The following is a 15,583-nucleotide window of genomic DNA, read 5'->3' as shown; positions in this document are numbered from 1 at the left end:
CTCTTTCTGACTAAATAATGAGTTATCATACAATTGAACAAAAGAAATAATCAAATATGAATACTTTTGATGATGAAAAACTAAAAAGCATTTTTCGATCTTTTTTTGGAATCATTTTTGAAGTCCTTAAATGACTAAAATGACTTAAAATGCGGCCATCGTGGTGTGATGGTAGCGTGGGGTAGTTGAGGGCGAGCAGTTTAATGTGAGTTATAAGGCAGTAATTTGATGTGCTTGCAGGCGTATGAGTCGTGGCACAGTGTATGACGTACCCGACTCAAACGTTTGTGGTTGCGGGTTCAAAGCCCACTGCAACCAAGCATTTTTTAAATTTATTATTTTATAAATTATTAGTTTAAAAAATGCCTGGTTGCAGTGGGCTTTGAACCCGCAACCCAAACGTTTGAGTCGGGTACGTCATCCACTGTGCCACGACTCATACGCCTGCAAGCACATCAAATTACTCTCTTATAACTCACATTAAATTGCTCGCCCTCAACTGCCCCACGCTTAGCTATGGTCCTTCGAGCCGGATGACCGGCTCCTATGGAATTACAACTAGACGACTAAGCCGTCTAGGGGGGAGCATGTTTAAGCGACTTAAACTATGAGTTTTTTTCTTTCGTTTGTTTCATAAGCGCTGAAATTCTCATCCGGCTTATGAAATATTCTAAAGACATAGTTTTAGTTTTTAATTTAAAATTGAGGTTCTTCCAGTAGAAGATGGGGTGCCAATACTTCAAAGCCCAGTGCTCGCCTCCACATCACATTTTGAAAGGGGTCTTCAAATAGAAGATGAGGTGGCTCATTAGAGCGAAACCTCAGAGTTCCCTATGCTTGCCCCAAATTAAATAAATATGGGTTTTTCAAAGCAAAACAAGGTGGCTCAACCCGCCGCCAATACCTTGGAGCCCCCAATGCTCTCCCCAATGAATACATAGAAGGTGTAACAGGCGCATAGCGACCTATCTCTAAATAAAATAATAGACAGCCCATTTAAATAACAAATAATATAATAACAAAAAAAACTATTCGCCCGTCGAATCACCAAAGGGAAAATTTTAGAATAGCACCCCCCGAGTTCGGGGTAAAACTTGGTATCAAATGAAAGAGGGAGTTGTCCCGATCACAAATATATATATTTTAAAGTGCGCAAACTTATAATTTAAAAGTTATTTGTTGTTAAAGTTTGCAAATTTAGCAAATTTCTATAGCACTTTAAATTACAATTTACACATCTTTCAAAACCTTAATCCACATACATATCTATATAAATTGGCAACGATAAACTTAAATTGCATTTTTGTATATTTCACATTTAATTTTTGCATTGTTTTTACTTATAAATGTTTTTATTAAATCAATCGCGATTTTGTAGCAACATGCACGTTTATATATATATATTTTATTGATGACATTACAAAGCTGTGCTGCCACATAAACAAAAAAAAAAAAAACAAATATAAATATTACCTTACCACCATCCAGTTAATAAAGAAAAAGGAAAATATATATTTTTACTACTCATTTTGAAAAGTTGAAACACCTTTCCGCGTAGGCGGCCTTCGGCCGCGCTTATAAAAAATAACCCTGGGCTACGGTAGCCACGGTTATACCACAAAAGTATTTTTATCAGTTATTTTTCGATTCTGCACTTGTTGCGTTTTTTAGATGTGGCAGCACAGATTTGTAATGTCATAAAATATATATACGTATACACATATAAAAGTTGTATAGAAATTTGCAAACTTTAACAACAAATAACTTTTAAATTATAACTTCGCGCACTTTAAAATATATATATTTGTGATCAGGAGAACTCCCTCTTTCATTTGATACCAAGTTAAACCCCGAACTCGGGGGGTGCTAAACTAAATCGCTGCCTCACCAAAGATTAGACAGATAGGTTGTGAGCTATTTGAACCCCAGGTAAGTGAAACTATCTTGACATACCTGGATACGGCTTCAACATCCCGTATCGATAATGCTGATGTTAGATGTTGTAGTCGCTGGTGTATATCGATCAAGTTTGTTTGCGAGTTTGCTGTGGTTAGAATGGCTCAATTTTGCATGCTTTCTTCCCCTGATGAAATAAGATTATTATGTAGTGAGTGAATGAGATATGAAGAATAAATGCATTATAATGGCATTCAAAAATGATTCAAAAATCTCAACCAAAACGATTGAAATACATTCACGAATATGATCAGAAAATGACTGTGAAAAGCAGTCAAATATTACTCTAAAACTATTAAAGCTCAATTTTACAATGATATCAAATATGAATAAAAAGCGTTTCGAAATAGGAATCATAAATGATTATTCAAGAATAATCACATTTATGGTACATTTTTCTCCCGACGATACGTTAATTTTCGAACAGAAAATGCTTTTAAATTTGAACGTTTTTAATCATCTTGGGGTATGATATTTAAATATTTTTTGATCAAAATTTTCCAAAAATGCTGGCTGGGTATTGTTTGCTTTTTTTATTTTTGGGTAAACAAATTAAAATTTTGTAGCTTATTAAAAACTAAGTAAAATTTTATAAAAAATTTATTTTTTGTAAGTTTATTATTTATAGCTAATTAACTAAAGTAAATTTCATTTTAATGTTCAAATTATTCTGGCAAAAAATTGTAAATCATTTTATAGCAAATATTTGTAATTATTATGGCAAAAGTTTATTTCAACGGAATTTTTTTAAGCTTGATTTTGATTGCATATGTTTTCAAAAAATTTAGTGCCTCCAAATCGTATTTTTTTAGTTGTAAAAATAGTATTTTGCAGTTTTTGAAAAAAAAGCTTAATAAAAATCCTTCGCTTTATTTAATCTTTATTTAATTTATGTATAATTGATGTTAGAATGTACAAAATTTGATGTTAATTAATTTCCAGTAGTGCTTTTTGTTTTTAAAAAGTGATGTTTTTTCGTTTGTCGCCTTTATTACATTGTGATTGCTTCTAATGATTGATTAAAGACCAAATTAATATATGGAACTAATATGGAATGCCTCTTACGAAGCTTTGAAATTTTTGTCGGCGATACATGCATAAATGTAGGCGGAAATTTTTTTTTTTGGGTGTGCCTAATGCACCACAACTGCACTAGGATCTGTCAATCCCCCAACAGTGTTGGAGATGTTGATGATTTATATTCTTACTTTCTTTCCCGTACTTAACGATTAGTTTCTGGCATGTTGTCACATTCAACGACTAAAATATTGGAATGCAATCATTGAATAACGCTGTGACTTAATACTAAAACATAAAGTCTGTAATCTTTTTTTTTTTTTGAATTCCAACTAATTAGTCATTAAGTGAAGTCAATTATTGATTTTAGTGAAGACACAAACATATTTGTTTCAATTTGTATTCAAATGACTACAAGCGTTATCAATGAAAGTGACAGCTAGGATAGGCAGGGAAGCTTTGTAATTGATGTAGGCCCCATCAAATAGTAGGTCGCTGTATAAACTTGGTTGTTGTTGCATTAGCTTGGTGACATGGATAAACGAAAATTCAAATAAACGACTTGTCTTCTTCGTTCGAAATTGACTTAGCATGCCTAGATACTTTCAACCAAGCCGTTGTACTTGACTAAATAATCGATTTAGAGGTCTAATCCATATTTGTTTAAGTTCAGGGCAAATCAACAATTTAATGCAACAATGACAAAAATATTTGGAATATATTTTCTCCCAATATTGCTATTGACTTCAAAAAGAGACAACCAGCAAATGACTGCAATCAAGTGACTAAAACAGAGATTGTGACAATAAATAAGGCGTCAGAAAATTAAAACTGAATGATGACTTTATTATTTTAGTCTTAGTCATAGCGTACAAAATTTGATTGCAATCATATAAAAAAAAATTAATAATTTTGTGCAAATAAATTCATTATTTTTATTTCCAGTAAAGTGCAGTCGCCAAAAATTTTTTAAAAGCTTCTGAGGACATTTAATAAATGTCAATTTTATTTTTGATTGCAATAACAAAGTAACTTGTTATGAATTCGTCCATATACCCAAACTCATTTATTATCTAACCCACCCAGAATAGACATTTTACAACTATTTATATTATTTTCATCTTAGAAATCTTTTTTCAAGAACCTTTTAAAACTACTTTCTAAAAGTTTTCGAAATGTAAAAAAAAGTGTTGATTTAATTTTTATTTTTAAAAATTAAAAAACAAAAAATGTTAATTTATAGCCCATTGTTTCATAGGTGTATGTCGTTTAAATAACATGTTGTTTAAAACTAAATACTGGTAATTGAAGAATTTTAAACCACTTTAATTTAGCTCTTTAAGGCAGCTGGATCAAACGGAATTGTCCCTTCTAAACTTATTTACTCTTTGGAGATATCAGCTCTTGACTATTTTCCGCCATGATTATCTTCATTCCTAAGGCAGGGAAAGCCTCTCATTACGAGCCAAAGAACTACAGACCTATCAGTATTTTCTTTACTTCGTACTAAAGATCCTCGAACAGATAATGAGCAACTTTCTCACTAACGAATACACCAAAGGTGAATTTCGGAGACTGCGCTACACAGCTATTGAAGAAGCATTCAATAATATAGGTCCAGATGGCGTAACAAATCTTGATGTTAATACGCCCCTAGTGGGACTCTTTGATGTACTACTCAGTGCTATTGTTTTACTGTTACTGGTAGCCTTGCGAGAGGTTTCCCGATGGGGCTCCCGTTGCGGACTCAGCGTCAATTCCGATAAAGCTGAACCTGTCTTGTATACCAAACGTTACCAAATACCACCTTTAAACTGAACAGAACCATGTGTACACCTCACATGGCTCCCGAATCATAGGCTCATGGAGGAGACTTTATTGCAGACGAACTCGTTAGACAGGGTACGACGAGGCAGATTCTTCCTGTCCAAGAACGCTTAGGTATGCCCGTTTGCCACATGCCGGGGTGTTGGACATCGAAGGAAATCTGACCAAAATGGGATTCTATAAGATCCTTTCACGTCTTTACTCTAGGTATGAATAAAATTTCCACACTTTTAGGGGTGCTCACAGAGCATTGCCTTATAGGTAGGTATGGAGAAATGTAAGGAGTTAGGAGCGCGGTATCGTTGTTGCAGCAGATGTGGTTAAGAGGATGAAGAAAAGAGAAGGAAATGGTGGCCTACTTCATCTGCAACTGCCCGGCGCTAAGTGCTGCACGACAGCGCTTACTGGGAACTACCTTTTTGGATAAGCGCTAGGTCGTAGAGTATAACATCAGGAATTTTATCAGGTCCTCAAAATGGTTCGAAGAGGCATCGTAATGGTAGCCTTTCGTGGGATCACCACAGCAGACACAGTCTCTAAACTTATAGAATTTTTATGTAGGCACTTCAGATAACTAGTGTAATATAGACCCCAGGCGGGTTAAGGGGCTTAGAATATACCCACAGCAGGTATGCCTGTCGTAAGAGGCGACTAAAATACCGAAGATATTCAAGGAGTTTCGTAGCACAACCCTTTCAAGGGGTAGCCAGCGCAATATTTAGCTTCTCCAACCCAATTGTCAACCTGATCTACCCGTGGCGAATCCTTTATCTTTAGCAACCGAGGCTCTGGCGACCCATGAGAAATTTGGGGATGGGGGCCGTGATGGCCAAGAAGGTTCAAAGTGGTCATACTAAATCGTTCCCGAGATGGTCGGGCTTGTACTGAAACGTACCGGACCCATATCCGGCAATGGACCATCAACATCGATACCACTCTCCAAAACCTTCAGGAAGGTTCATTATCGCTAAAACAACAACAACAGCGTAATCTATACTCGAGGAAATTGTTAGAGAACTACGCTAGTTATCGAGTTGAGAATGATTAGAAAACTATTGCAAATTTTACTGACATTAGAAACTTATTAGAGAAATAAATTAGACCTCGATTGGAGAATTATGAGTTTTCTTCATAAATAGGCCCAATTTTGTTTCAGAACACTATATTTCTCCAGTTTCGTCATCTAAAATTAGGTGCAGTGATCTTATCTTCCTCTAATCTTTATCTTTCTTAAGTGCTTGTTGGGACCACGGGCCAAATATCATTGGCCTAGGTGTGCCCTCAGGTAGCCACCTCGACCTCACCTAATTGACAAAGTGTGTTAGGCTAGAGTTCATAGTTTTGCAAAACTGTATTTTCGTGTTTTTGATTTAAAAATTTAAAACAAGTTTGATAATTTTTCAAAACTTTTTTATTCAAATTGAAATTAAATTATAAAACAGGAAAACCTTTCTGTTTCTGAGTGGGCTATATTTGTATATGGAAGTGGGTATATGCGATGCTCTTATCTAGAACTTTTGCGTCTACTAATATTATTGTATTAACTATTATCTATGTGTTAATAATACTTCAATACTTTTTTGTCTGTCACTCTAACATTGTTATGTCTTTTTTATTTCTTTTCCTCTTTTCCACTCTCTTCTCAACATTATTTATTTACTGATACCTTATTATCAAAAAAAAAAAAAAACAAAAAAAAATACATATTTTCACCTGTTCACGCTGTTGTATATCTTTTTTCTATTGAACTTCGTAATCATTTTTTTTTTCCTTTTCCGTTTATTTCATTATTTTTCTATGCATATATCTATGTGCGTTTGTGTCTATATGTACATGTAAATTTTAGCCATCGACCACTAATACAACACCTATTAAACACCCAAATAAGAAAGGGGTTATAAAATATACAACAACAAAACGTGATTCTACTTGTTCTCAAGTTCCATTATCATCTGCTACTGCATTAAAATTATCCTCATCCTCCGTATCATCATCATCATCATCATCGGCAGCTTTAAAAACAGCGCTACTTAATGCTGCTACAGCTGCGGCATCGGCCAATGCTTCTACGCCTTCATCATCGCCAACTTTGTTATTATCATCGCCTGAGGCAACAAATCAACGGGATATTTTTAATAGGCGACGTCGTAAAGTTCGTATAAATATACCATGTATTGTATTTGATGATGAGCTAGGTGAAGCAATAAATGCAACAACAGCAACGACAGAAAATGAATGCACAAACAACAACAATAGCTATGATAATGCTGCTAATAATACTAATACAACAACAATAACAACAACAACAACAACATATGAATTAGCTACTACCACTTTTGATGATAATAATACTGTTAGTAATAGTAATAAAACAGCTGTTCTATCTACTACACCTTCTTTTCCAACAACAACAACAACTGCATGCACTGTGACAATAACAACAACTACATCTAACTTAACCGCCGAAAGTGCTAATAAAAAGGTTGATAGTTAATAATATTAGCGCACATATTAGCTAATGAAAAACAAATATATGTATATATACATATACATATATAAATATAACCCACATACAAAATCGACAGCTGATTGGAAGACCGCCCTAACAGGCGGGCGCTTAGTTTTAAATGTTGAGGGAGACTAGTCGTTTTTTTTATTATTTACGTTAGCGCACTACCCTCAAGTGGCCCAATGAAACCATGCTAATCCTGTTCATGTGTCCGCACCCCGTGGGACCGCCGTTGGGTATAACGTCACGGGGGGAAAGGCGATTTAGTCGCCACTACTTCGTATGCACATTTCTCTCCGCTCCCTTTCAGCATGCATCAATTTCGTCATAACTATAAAGGCCATCTTGCTCACAGCAGTCCAACAATCTATTTGTCCGCACATTCGTGGAACTAAATTCCTAATGGAAGGCTCCTCTCCAAAAACTCTGTGTACAGAGAGTCTTTCGCCGTAATAACGAGGGCAGTGAAACATTACATGTTCTGCGGTTTCCAATTCGTAGGGACAGTGTGGACAGAATGGATCCTCCTCTATTCCACGCTTGTGCAGATATTCCTTGAAGCCGCCGTGCCGCTCAATATCTGTGTGAGGTGGTAATTTAGTTCGCCGTGTTTTCGCTCGTACCATTCCGCTATATTCCGAAGGTCCAGCGCCCTTTTCTCGATTCTTCCCACCGTTCTTGCCACCTAACTATTGCTCGTGACCTTGCGTTTTTCTAAGCATCTTCAGATGGTCGGCTGATTCCAATGCCATACAGATCGGCCATTTCACCGGAGAGTAGATCTACTGGGATTTTCCTGGATAAAACATGGATTACATCGCATAGAGGGATACTAGTCTCAAATTTAAATATTGAATGTATCTTATATCGCTTATGTTTATACGTTAGCATACGCCGTTTGATTCAATTCTTCAGTTTCCTGGCCATGATTGCAGCTCACACTCTTTTATCAGGCTGCGCATAGTAAATGCTAAATATGCGCTTCGCGCGACGAGAGTCATAGCTCCTGGATAAGCGCCACGTTTAATGGACCCTCCTCAAAGGTTAAGAGAAGTTCGTTCGACGCTGTGTTGGAGGTTTTTATGTAAGACTCGTAGCATCATAGGACCGCTTGTGCCCCTCATATCTTCGATGTAACGTCTACGTTCTCCTCTTGCCCTTTTGGTTCAAGGCTTGCGATGTCCTCTTCAACCTCGCCCGCATATTGAATGTTGCTATTCTTACCTTCTGAACTTTTCTTCCAGAGGCGTAAATGCTGTGTTGGAGGCTTCTTTGTAAGACATGCAGTACCATTTTTCTGTTTGTCACCGTCTAGCACCCTATTCGTGACGTCTCGTCATCCTCCTATATCCTCGTTTTGAAGCTTTCAAGGTTCTAATGTCCACTTATAGTATGTTATCCTTGGTACTTCCTTCCTGAGTAGCAGATAAATTTTGCTTGTTCTCCATGAAATTTTCGAAAGCTGCGTATACAACATATCATCCGCCTGCTTGTTTATTTGGAAGATGTAGTGCTGATCCTCCTCCGTAAGTCGATATACAGTAAGTACCTTGCAATCCTGTATTCATATATTCGGGTTCTGACTCTGTAGAAAGCGTAGTGCATCCTTCATCTCGCATGGTATGCATACTTTGACTTTTGGTATCGTGCCGATTTGCGCTCAATCCAACACCTCAATTTGCGCGTTCGAGCTTTGCCTTTGAGGTTTGGAACACCTTCCTTTAGCCACCTCAAGCTTGCGATGTTCTCGCACGCTATCACCTTTACACCATTGTGCCGAATAAAAGTATGGAAGGGGCTTACTTTGTTCTTCACGCATCAGTTTGAGTATTCCGCTAATAAGCTCCTTTTCTACAGATGACCACCTTTGCGCAGTCATCTGTACGAAAGGATTGCTTCGCTTAACCAGCGCCACAGTCAGTGACTGCTTCGCAACATCACTCTTTCCTTTTGGGCCCTCTGAGAAAGCTGGAGTCTTAGCGTTATTTCCCTTTGGATTATTTCTTATATCCACATCCGTGGTTGATATTTCGTCACTTTTCACGTCCCCTCTCTCTGGCTTGCAGCTTTCGTGGTATGTAGATGCTGTCTCGCTATTTGGGGCCATCTGTCCTACAGCTTTAGACCTACTTGTTTTGTCTATGCGACTGGCCTGCCTCGTGGCCCTGCCGCTCGAAACATCGTCCTCCTACTATAGGTTGCAATACCGAGGGTTTCACTCATCAAAACTCTTGAACTACCATCGACCTACTTCTAACGCCTCACGGGCCCATTCCAAGCGCTTACTCTCCCAAGCGTTGGACAATTCTTAATGCTGCACGCTACTACGAGAGAGCTCTCTTACTCCCTCTGCTCCATATTCTTCTCCACTCTACTTCTCCGCGTGGATTATATTCGTTTCATGACAAAGCTTGTTGATTCTACGCCACTTTCGCTCCCTGGGTCCGGGTCCGATGCATCTTCTATAGCGCTTTTGTCTCATGGACTGCATTTCTCATTCTCCTTATTACCAACAGATCTGGAGCTCTTCATCTTGGTCTTACGATCACCTTCCCAACAAGGCGGGTTCAGCGGTCTAATAGTAACTATGGGGAAGAAAATCGTCTGCGACAGCAGCGTCCTTTACTTTGATAAGGCCAATGTTGCTTCCAAAGGCTTACCCTTGGCTGCAAATCATCAAATAGGCACTGCCCGCATAACGCCTTATATTAGAGGGGTAGGCAGTTCTTAGTCAACGATATCCAGCCGCCCTCCTATGATGCGGAACGGCGTAGGTTCAAGCGCCCAAGCCGCTCAGCCACATGGTCCGGCAGTAAGGAGTTCGGCTAAGCTCTCACACTATCGATATAGTGCAATTCTTCACTCAGCTGTCGAAATACTCTTAACTCTATGCAACCAAAAATAATTTTAAAAGTTTTTGCTTAATTTATATTGAATTAAATTATTTCTTAGAACGTTTCGTGTTATAATCGAATTGCTGCATTTATGTATGTAGTATATGTAGTTATTACTCGTATGTAGTTGGCGCATGCGTTTAGCAACATACTTATAGTAGTTAAGTATATTTGTAGTCTACATTACGGTAGTAAAATTGTTGCTTGCAAATTTTTTTTTTGTGTTGCATTATTGCCAAATATTTGTATAGTGTATAAGTTCTATAATCGCCCAGCTTTTGTCAGAACTAGGCGAAAGTACTTCGTCTCACTTGGATCTCCCGAGAATTTATCCAAGGTTGAGATCGGTATCATTCGGAACTTTATCGTTGCTACCCAACTATTTTCTAAGTAGCTATATCCACGTCACCGTTACATTATTGTATGTGGTATCACAACGGACCTTCATGTTGTCCAAGTGAGCTTCCCCTATCAGGCAGCTACCACCTAACCTAATCTAACCTAAGTTATATAATGAAACTAGCAGAACCGGCAGACGTTCTGCACTAAATTTTTGGTCTATCTGCATACATTTTAATAAGCTTTTTCCGTCTAACTCTGACCTCGCCCCTCTACACTTTTTCCCAATCTTTGTATTCACTCCCTCCTCCGTATTTTTCCCTTCATCTATCACCATCTTCGTTTCATTATACCTCTTTCTCAGTCTTTTCCTTCTCTCTTTTCTCTTCTCTCAAGTTTTTCTCATTCTTGGTGGTATGTATTTTGTTATAGGCACATCTATATACCAAATTTCAGGCAAATCGAATAGGACGTATGTAAATAGGTATGTGGGTATTATTAATTCATGTCTTTATTTCGGCTTCGCATGCATATTTTGCCAGGTTGATACGACTAAATCGAATATCACAATGAAAATTACTTTAAAGCTCTCAGCAACAGCTTTCATTTGATATTCATAATACACACACATTCTAGGGGTATCCGGGTCCATGTTTTGGCCTATATCTCTAGACCCTAGGCACCCTGCGGTGTAAAACCTACTCTGTACTAAAGCACACATCAACAGCTTCAATTTGATACCCATAATGTAAAAACACATTCTAGGTGTATCCGGGTCCACGTTTTGGCCTATATCTCGAGACCCTAGTCACCCAGCGGCATAAAACTTACTCTGTACTAAAGCACGCATCAACAGCTTCAATTTGATATCCATAATTTAAAAACACATCCTAGTGTTACCCTTATCCACGTTTCTGCCTATATCTCGAGACCCTAGTCACCGATGGGTATGAAAACTACCCTGTACTAAAGCTCTCATCAGCAGCTTTTATTTGATATCCATATTGTATAAACACATTCTAGGGGTGCCCGGGTCCACGTTTTGGCCTATATCTCGAGACCCTAGTCACTAATAGGTATGAAAACTACCCTGTACTAAAGCACTCATCAACAGATTTCATTTGATATCCATATTGTATAAACACATTCTAGGAATGCCCGGTCCACGTTTTGGCCTATATATCGAGACTCTAGTCACCCAGGGGTACGAAAAATACCCAGTATCAAAGTACTCATAAACAGCTTCCATTTGACACCCATACTATACAAACATATCCCAGGATTACCCAGGTCCACGTTTTGATCTCAAGACCCTAGCCAGAATGGGATAAAAAGTATCACATGTCCATTCCATGGTTCTGAGCTACCTCTCCACCAATTTTCAGCCAAATCGGTTTATCCGTTCTTGAGTTATGCGTAGTGTAACTAACACCACTTTCTTTTATATACATATTTGAATTTTTTCTAAAAAAAAATCATAACTCAAGAATGGCTAAACCGATTTGGGATTTCAAAATCAACTAACCGTCATCTCTCCTTCCTGTATCTTTCCTAAAAATTTCATGGCAATCTTTCTATCCGTTCTCGAGTTATGGAGTGACAATCAAAATGTACACTTCTTTTTATAAATATAGATTTGAATATTTTCTAAAAAAAAATCATAACTCAAGAATGGCTAAACCGATTTGGGATTTCAAAATCAACTAACCATCAACTCTCCTTCCTGTATCTTTCCTAAAAATTTCATGGCAATCTGTCGAGCCGTTCTCGAGTTATGGAGTGACAATCAAAATGTACACTTCTTTTTATATATATAGATATTTCTTAAAATAATGAAGTACGTTACACTTCTTCTTGATTGACGCTCCCGACTTAACCCCATTGGTAAAGTGCTATCGATAATGTCGTAGTAGTCAAGAAACTTTTCTGAAGTTGGTAGACTCACATTGCAAGTTACTAATGACTGATTTGCATCTATAATTTTTTTGCGTACCGCGCAGACTTTGTTCTGCCCGAAAATTGGTTTGTCTACATTTAAAAATTGAGCCTCGTTTCCCGTGTTTAATATCTACCTTCTACTCTATCTACCTTTTTTCTTAAAATTTTTGTCCATCCATTTTTCCATTTGTCTGCCTCCCACTCCGCAATCCCACCTCCACTTCCAATCCCACCTCCACTTCCAATCCGACCCCCACACCTACTCCTACTTTCGCTAAACTTCACATTCCGACTTCCAGTTGTATTCTCACTCCCACTACAATTTTCCAAATACCAAATATCGAATACCTGCCTCATGATGAAATGAATATTCAGGTGTTCTCATCCCGTTGACGTTTTCCTTATTCTGACAAGTTCGGCATGCATAATTTAGAGGGTTGTCTATCATACAGAACTGCCTTTGAGATCTACTACGATCGTAGTAGATTTTACTATACGTTTAGAAATATTATAATTATATAAGCCAAAAAGATTAACGTAACTTTGTATTCACTAACAGAATATAGACAAAATTTTGCAGAAAACTAATTTATTTGAAGAATTTGTACGAAAAATTAAGCAATCCAAATTTATTACTTTTGAAATACACGTAAATACTGGCAATTAGAGCTGCCGAAAAAGTGAGGTTATGTTGTTGATATCACCTTTATTGTTACATCATGACCTGCCTCACCGATAGATTTCAAAATCTTTGTATAAACCCATGATGTAATAATGACAAGGTGGTCTATGTAGTGACAGCTCATTTTGAAAACTCCCATACAATACGAATGATAAGAGAAAGGGGAAGAATAGAAGAGGCCGTTTTGTGAAATATTATTAAATAAAGTACTATTTTGTATCAATGCACTAAATCCACAAATGGTGACGAAATTGGATGTTTTTTTAAATTGTTTAAAAAAATATTACTCATATTAATATCAGCTAGTCAAGGGATAACAAAGCAGCTAAGCAGCTATAGAGTAGTGGCGTTGGCCTTTTAGTGCTTCATCAAGTCCAGGGAAACCAATCATCGGGATGCTGTAGAAAAACTTCAAACAGTTCTTTTTTGAAGGAGATTGTCCCTAGAATATAGCTTTACAAGCCCTTCGAGTAAATTTCTGCGATAAAAACCTTCCTCAGCCTTAGCAGATACCTTGAGATACGAATTCTCAATAAGGATCTTGAATCCTGAATTAAGAGAGCCACACTGTCTGCCTAAGGCTGCAGCCTATGAGATAATAAGTGATAATATCTGTTATTATATTTGGTATAATTAGCTAGGTGTAGAAAAGGCAGCTACCCTGCTCAAATTCCTTCGCTACCTCAGGCGTTTTTTAAGAGCACGAGAGCTCGTTTTGTATGTAGATGTAGTGAGGGAAAAAGGTTTGATGCCAAAGTGTGGGTCGGTAGCCAGTTAACATAGTTGACTAAGCATGCACTGACGATTTAGATTACAGTGTACTCTTATAGTTTTTTAAAAACTTGATGTGAGGTAGGGCTGGTGATTTTACCTGAGTAATAAGATACCCGGGTACTCAGGTAGCGGGAACACGGTTACCCGGATATTACTCGAGTAGCCAAAAATCCATATGCGCGAAGATCACACAAAATATGTGAGCAATGTGGTTTTGAAAAATTACTTACTTACTTAATTGGCACTTAACCGTTTAAATGGCTATGGCTGTCCAACAAGACGCGCCAGTCGCTCCTTCTCTCTGCCAACCGGCCCAAATTGGTCACACCACGGGAATTTTAATCGTCCTTCCAACGGAGTAGGAGCCGCCCTCTGCCTCGGCTTCCATAGCCGGGTTCCGATAGAAACACTTTCTTGGCCGGAGCGTCATCTTTCATTCGCATAACACGGCCTAGCCAGCGCAGCCGCTGCGTTTTAATTCGCTGGACTATGTTGATGTCTGCGTATAGCTCGTACAGCTCATCGTTAAATCTTTTTCGGTACTCGCCATCGCCGACGTGTAGAGGACCATACATCTTTCGAAGAACTTTTCTCTCGAACACTCCCAGATCCGCTTCATCTGCTGTTGTCATGGTCCATGCTTCTGCCCCATATAGCAGGACGGATAAGATAAGTGACTTGCAGAGTATGATTTTCGTTTGCCGAGAGAGGACTTTACTTTTCAATTGCCTACCTATTCCAATGTAGCATTTATTGGCAAGAGTGATTCTTCGCTGTATTTCAGAGCTGATGTTGTTGCTAGTGTTGATGCTGGTTCCCAAATAAACGAAGTCTTTTATTCTTTCGAAATTATGGCTGCCAACAGTAGCGTGGTTGCCAAGGCCCATATGCGCTGAATGTTTGCTCGATGACAGCAGGTACTTCGTTTTCTCCTCATTCACCATCAAGCCCATGTTTACCGCTTCTTTTTCCAGTTTGGAGTAAGCAGAACTAACGGCGCGGGTGTTTAGGCCGATGATATCAATGTCATCAGCATACGCCAGTAATTGCACGCTTAAGGCCTTTTTCATGATCGGTGCATTAGTTACTCCAGAGTACAAAGGTCAGATAATAAGTAATAAAGTATGCACACAATTATAAATGTCATTTACCATAGAATCGCCTACGGGTACACTGACTATCAGTGTAGTGATTTGTCTAAGGCTTAAACCAGGCAGGATCACTCGGTCCTAATTTGTTTGAAGTTGAAGGTTTTCTGATGAAAATCTGCTTTACAATGTGTAATCAAACACTATTGCCTGCAGACCGAGATATGCGCTGGGATTGGCACTTGCCACATAAAACAACGCTTACAAGAAAACAAAACAGCCACAAAGAGATCCGATAGAAATATGGTTAATTGTAGAAAAGCTTTGATTTGATGTCGGATCTGGGGTATTTTAATACATCGCATTGTAATGCACATGCGAGCGCCATATCTGCCATAATATAAAAATGCTGTTTGGCGACTTTGGCAAGGGTTAACAAGAGTATAACTAGCCCCAATAAAAATATAGCCCCTAGCACAGTATCTCACCCAATTTTCCCAACCCCCGAAACATTGTCATTATCAAAGTCATTATCCTGTCTTTCGATCCAACCACGTCG

At 38.1% G+C, this 15,583-nt stretch overlaps 1 protein-coding gene across 6 annotated transcripts in view; it reads left to right on the top strand.

The window, feature by feature from the left end:
- Window positions 1-15,583, top strand: part of Efa6 (Exchange factor for Arf 6) — a 340,573-nt gene that overhangs the window by 216,400 nt on the left and 108,590 nt on the right. The window lies entirely within an intron of this gene.

Source organism: Eurosta solidaginis, chromosome 1 (genome assembly GCF_040869045.1).
Source record: "Eurosta solidaginis isolate ZX-2024a chromosome 1, ASM4086904v1, whole genome shotgun sequence".
Taxonomy (NCBI): domain Eukaryota; kingdom Metazoa; phylum Arthropoda; class Insecta; order Diptera; family Tephritidae; genus Eurosta; species Eurosta solidaginis.
The sequence above is the reverse complement of the archived record's forward strand: the minus strand, read 5'-3'. Positions and strand labels throughout refer to the sequence as shown.